A 6,000-nucleotide genomic window follows, 5' to 3' on the forward strand; every position below is an offset into this window, starting at 1 on the left:
TTTTTCGATCTTCTTGTTTTCTTTAACCATAATTTATATATTTAACATTAAACAATTTTCTAAAATACAACAGTTTAAGTTCTTTGATTTTAGAGATTTTTTTAATCAAAGTTTTTGGGGACGTCGAAAATAAATTGAGCAAATTATCGGTTAATTTTTTATTTTTTTCAAAATTTACCCTTTTTTTGCAGAGAAGCTAGGCTAGCTATTGCGTTTTATAAGACATTTACTGAATCCTATAGCGTGGGCAAATCCAGATCATCTAGAAAACCAGGGGTTTTAGCAATTTTTTGTTTTTTTTTGACTTGATAAGGAAAAGAGAAAAAATGAATGAGATTCGTAAACGTTATTAAGTTTACAATGGCTTGGAAGGTTTAACTTTGGAAGGTTTTTTTACTTCTCTGAGTCTCAGTTACGTGCATCTAAAAATTATATATTTGAGAGTTTAAAACAAAGCAAAATCTAGAAAAAAGATTTACTTTATAAGTCTCAGTAAAGGTGCTTAAAAAAAGAAGTATGTAATACCTGATAATTAAGCATAATCTTTACTAGTTCAATTTAAAGAAAATATTGAACTTTTAACACATAATTAGAATTTTTATTTTTGACTATTTTTGAAATATAAGGTTTCTCAAACGTTAGGTTTAACGTCATTAAATTAACAATAGCTCAGAAAGTTTGAATTTTATCTGAGTCTCAGTTACGGTGCATCAAAAAGTTATACATTAGAGAGAACACAAATCAAAATCTTGAAAAAAGATCAACGCAATAAGTCTCAGTAAAGGTGCGCAAAAAAAGAAGCATGTAGTTCCTGACAAATTAGCATAATCATTCCTTTTTCAATTTCAATTAAATATTTAACTTTTTATTCATGATAAGAACATCTATATTTATGTATTTTTTGAAATTAAAGGTTTCTCAACCGTTAATAAGTTTACAATGGCTTAGAAAGTTTGAATTTCATCTGAGTCTCAGTTACGGTGCATCAACAATTTATACATTTGAGAGTTTAAAACAAATCAAAATCTAGAAAAAAGATCAACGTAACAAGTCTCAGTAACGGTGGATTAAAAAAAAGCGTGTAATACATGACAAATATGCATAAACGATTTTAATTTATTTTAAATTAAGTATTGAACATATAATACGTGATTGGAATATCTTTTTTTATATATTTCGAAACTAAAAGTTTCTCAACCGTTATTATGTTTACAATAGGTTAGAAAGTTTGACTTTTCTCTGAGTCTCAGTTATGGTGTATCTAAAGTTTATATATTTGAGAGTTTAAAGCAAAACAAAATCTTGAAAAAAGATTAACGTATTAAGTCTCAGTAACGGTGGTTTAAAAAAAAAGCGTGTAATAGGACAAAAAACATAAACGTTTTTAATTCAATTTATATTAAGTATTGAAATTTTAATACATGGTTAGAATATTTATTTTTATATATTATATTGAATATTTGACTTTTTTATGAGTCTCAGTTACGGTACATTTAAAGTTTATACATTTGAGATTTTAAAGCAAATCAAAATCTAAAAAAAAATTAACGTAATAAGTCTCAGTAAAGGTGCACAAAAAAAGAAGCATGTAATTCCTGACAAATTAGCATAATCATTCCTATTTCAATTTAAATTAAATATTTAAATTTTTATACATGATAAGAACATATATTTTTATATATTTTTTGAAATTATAGGTTTCTCAATAGTTAATAAGTTTTACATAATAAGTCTAAAAAAAATAAAAAGGTTTAAAAAAAAGCGTGTCAAACGTGACAAATAAGCATAAACGTTGTTAATTCACTTTAAATAAAATATTTAACTTTTAATACATTTAGAACATTTATTTTTTATACTTTTGAAACTAAAGGATTCTCAACCGTTATTAAGTTTACAATGGTTTAGAAAGTTGACTTTGCTCTTAGTCTCAGTTACGGTGCATCTAAAATTTAAACATTTGAGAGTTTTTAACCAATCAAAATCTAGAAAGAAGATAAAAGTAATAAGTCTCAGTAACGGTGGTTTAAAAAAAAATAGGCGTGTAATACGTGACTAATAAACATAAACGTTTTAAACTCAATTTAAATTAATTATTGAACATTGAATACATTGTTAGAATATCATTTTTTATATATTTTTGAAATTAAATGTTTCTCAACCGTTATTAAGTTTACAATAGCTTAGAAAGTTTGACTTTTCTTTGAGTCTCAGTTACGGTGCATATAAAATTTATTCAATTAAGAGTTTAAAACAAAACAAAATCTAGAAAAAAGATTAACGTAATGAGTCTTTGTAACCGTGGTTTAATAACAATAGCGAGTAATACGTAACAAGTAGGCATAAACATTTTTAGTTCAAATTAAATTAAATATTAAACTTTTAATATATAGTTAGAAGTTTTATTTTTATATATTTCTGAAAATGAGGGTTTCGAAACCGTTTTAAGTTTATAATGGTTGAGAAAGTTTGACTTTTCTATGGATCTCTATTATGGGGAATTAAAAATTTATACATTAGAGAGATTGAAACAAAACAAAATCTATAAAAAACATTTACTTAATAAGTCTTAGCATCGGTGCTTTAAAAAAGAAGCATGTAATACCTGACAAATAAGCATAATCGTTCTTAATTCAATTCAAGTTATATATTGAACTTTAAATACATGGTTAGAATATTTATTTCTATACCTATTTGAAAATAAAGGGTTTTCAACCGTTACTAAGTCTACAGCGGCTAAGAAAGTTTGATTTTTCTCTGAGTCTTAGTTACGGTGCATCAAAATATTATACATTAAAGAGATTGAAACAAAACAAAATTTAAAAAAGAGATCAAGTTAATAAGTCTCAGTTACGGTGCCTGAAAAAGAAGCATGTAAAACCTGACAAATAAGCATAATCGTTTTTAGTTCAATTTAAATAAAATATTGAGTTTTTAACATAATTATTATGTTTCTTTTTATATATTCTTTGAAAATAAAGGAATCTTAACTATTATTACGTTTACAACGGGGGACGGCAATCGGAAACCAGCACTAAAAAAAATTATTTTTATTTAATTTAAAATGAGAATTAAAAGTTTGATACAATATTGTATTTTTTTTTATTTTCATTTACTTTTTTGAAAATAAAGGATTCGTGAATGGCTGTTAAAAAATCATAAAATTATTTTATTTAATTTTCTTAAAGTAACGTCCTATATTGGTTATAGTTTAAAACTTCGTTCAACGCAATTTTATGTATATTTTAAGTCACTTTTAAAATATTTACCTTATTTAATTCTGTTTTCAAGAAAAGTTTGAAAATGAAAGTAAGTTAAATATATCAGTTATATAGAAATTAAAGTTAAAAGTTTTACTCTTTTGTAACAATATTATGGAGACTAAAAAATATTCCGATACTTTAAAAAAATATTGTTGTACTCAGTCTCAACTCAGTATCAGCCCTCAAAAAGTTTGTCAATAAAACACCAATTTTATCAAAACTTTCTTTTTTAAAAAATATGTCGATAAGATAATAAAATATTATTTTATTATATTTAAATAATTTTCCATTACGAATTTTTTCTTCAAGACTCATTTTAAATGTACCTTTGTTCTTTTGCGTTCCAGTACTCTATAGAACATACGACACGGGTTTTGAAGTGGAGGAGCACAATCATCAATTTCTAAAATAGTCTTCTTAATCTAGAAATTCCGAAAAAAAAAGAAAAACTAAATCTTTTAAAAAAAGTTGGGGGAAGGTCTAGTGCTCCTTGACCTCATTCTCCCGGTGTCGTCAGCCCTGCTTTATAATAGAGCCTCTACGGCACATTTTAAAGTTTGTTCAATTTCGTGTTGAATTGACTTTTGTACCTTTCATCAGTAATTTTCACTAGTAGATGGTTTTAAATTATTTTTTTTTGTATAAATATTCTGTCGTTCCGTGTAAGTCATATTTCAGAGTATGCCACGTGCAGTACCAAAAAAGGTGCAATAAAGAATTAAGGTAAGTAAATTCAATTATTAGTTATTAAGAAACAGAATGTTATTGTTTAAAAAATGTTTTTTTTTTAAGAGAATAAAACAAAAAAAAATCTAGAAGAAAAATTAGCTAATACGTCTCAGTAACAGTGATTAAAAAAAAAGCAAGTGTTATCTGACAAATAAACATAAACGTATTTTATTTATTTTAAATTAAATATTAAATTTTTAATACATTATTGAATTTTTTATTTTTAGTTAATACTTAAAAATAAACGAGTCTCAACCGTTATCAAGTTTACAATGGGTTAGAATGTTTGATTTTTCCTTGAGTCTTAGTAACGGTGCATTGAAAAAAAAGAAGAAAAAGGTTGCCTCTTGTCTGAATATCTAAAAAATCCTAACTCTAAAATACATGACGGGGGTTTGTATATTTTTATTACCTTTTAACTAGTAATATTAGGTTTTAAAAAAATTAAAATAAGAAAGTTTGTTTAAATCATTTTCACGAAATTTTTTCAAAACTTAGTTTGAAAATGTCTCTGTACTTTTGCATTCGATTGCTCATTTTAAAGTTTGGGGGAATTTGACTATTGTATCTTTCCCGGCACTTTTTAAAGTCATTTTTACCGGCACATGGTTTCGAATCTTTTTCTGTATAAATATTCCGGCGTTTATTAATGAATTATTTCAGAGTTTTCCACGGGGCGACTGAATAAGTGCGAATTTCATAACTGCGAATCAGCATAAGTGCGACTGGCATTAGTGCGAACTGGCATAAGTGCGAACTGGCACAAGCGCGAACTGGCATAAGTGCGAATCACTTGCAAAAACTGGCATAAGTGCGAACTAGCACAAGCGCGAACTGGCATAAGTGCGCCAAAAGAATTTGCAAACATTGACATAAGTGCGAACTGGCAGAAGTGCGAACTGGCATAAGTGCGAAACAATTGCAAAAACTGGCATAAGTGCGAACTGGCACAAGCGCAAACTAGCATAAGTGCGCCGAAAGAATTTGCAAACATTGGCATAAGTGCAAATTGGCATAAGTGGCGAATTGGCAAGTTCGCACTTATGCCAGTTCGCACTTATGCCAGTTCACACTTATGCCAATTCGCACTTATGCCAATGTTTGCAAATTCTTTCGGCGCACTTATGCCAGTTCGCGCTTGTGCCAGTTCGCACTTATGCCAGTTTTTGCAATTGATTCGCACATATGCCAGTTCGCACTTATGCCAGTTCGCACTTATGCCAATGTTTGCAAATTCTTTTGGCGCACTTATGCCAGTTCGCGCTTGTGCCAGTTCGCACTTATGCCAGTCTTTGCAACTGCTTCGCTCTTATGCAGATTCGCAGTTATGAAATTCACACTTATTCAGCCTCCTCTTTTCCACGTGCAGTGCCGCTAATTGTGCAATGTTGAATTAATGTAAGTAAATTTTTTCCTAAAGTAGATATAAAAATTTTACGGTATAAACATCCTGGCCAGCCCGAACCCAACCCTAAAGTAACAAACTAAACCGATCCACCCACCAATTCTTTACAACCTACTACACCGCAGATCGACAACGAAATTGTAGAAACCAAAGTAAACAACGTCAGTACCGAGATCGATGTAGATACTAATCCTGGAAAGGAAATCATCAATGAAAAAGAAAATAGTGTTAAAACCAAAATGGCACGTTCCACCCAACCAACGAGAAAACGTTTGGGGCAGTTGGAACGCGACACCCCCAAAAAACTCATAAACAACACGGAGTTAAAAGTGTCTTTAGAAGAAGTTTGTTTTTCAGAAGAAAATGAGAAAATGTCGTATGAAGACGAAACTGATTTGCTAGTTATAGATGAACAATACGATAGCCAAACATGTGCGGAAAAGAAATCGTAAGTTTATTTCTCTCTCTTATGTTTTCGTTTTATCTTACTTTTTAGCTTTGGTCTCAAATCAGATTATTATTTCGAATTTTTTGTTCTAAACTTTTATTTCTTTTTCTTTCTACAAAAATTCTTTTTTTACGTTCTATTTTTAACTTCATTAATTA

General features: G+C 28.6%; 1 long non-coding RNA gene across 1 annotated transcript in view; it reads left to right on the forward strand.

The window, feature by feature from the left end:
- The window catches only part of LOC136079506 (uncharacterized), a 37,090-nt gene that overhangs the window by 22,354 nt on the left and 8,736 nt on the right, over positions 1 to 6,000 (forward strand). The window contains exon 2 of the long non-coding RNA XR_010637971.1: positions 4,217 to 4,382. This is a non-coding gene — a long non-coding RNA (uncharacterized LOC136079506). The remainder of the gene's footprint in view (positions 1 to 4,216; positions 4,383 to 6,000) is intronic.

This window comes from Hydra vulgaris, chromosome 04 (assembly GCF_038396675.1).
Source record: "Hydra vulgaris chromosome 04, alternate assembly HydraT2T_AEP".
Lineage (NCBI taxonomy): Eukaryota > Metazoa > Cnidaria > Hydrozoa > Anthoathecata > Hydridae > Hydra > Hydra vulgaris.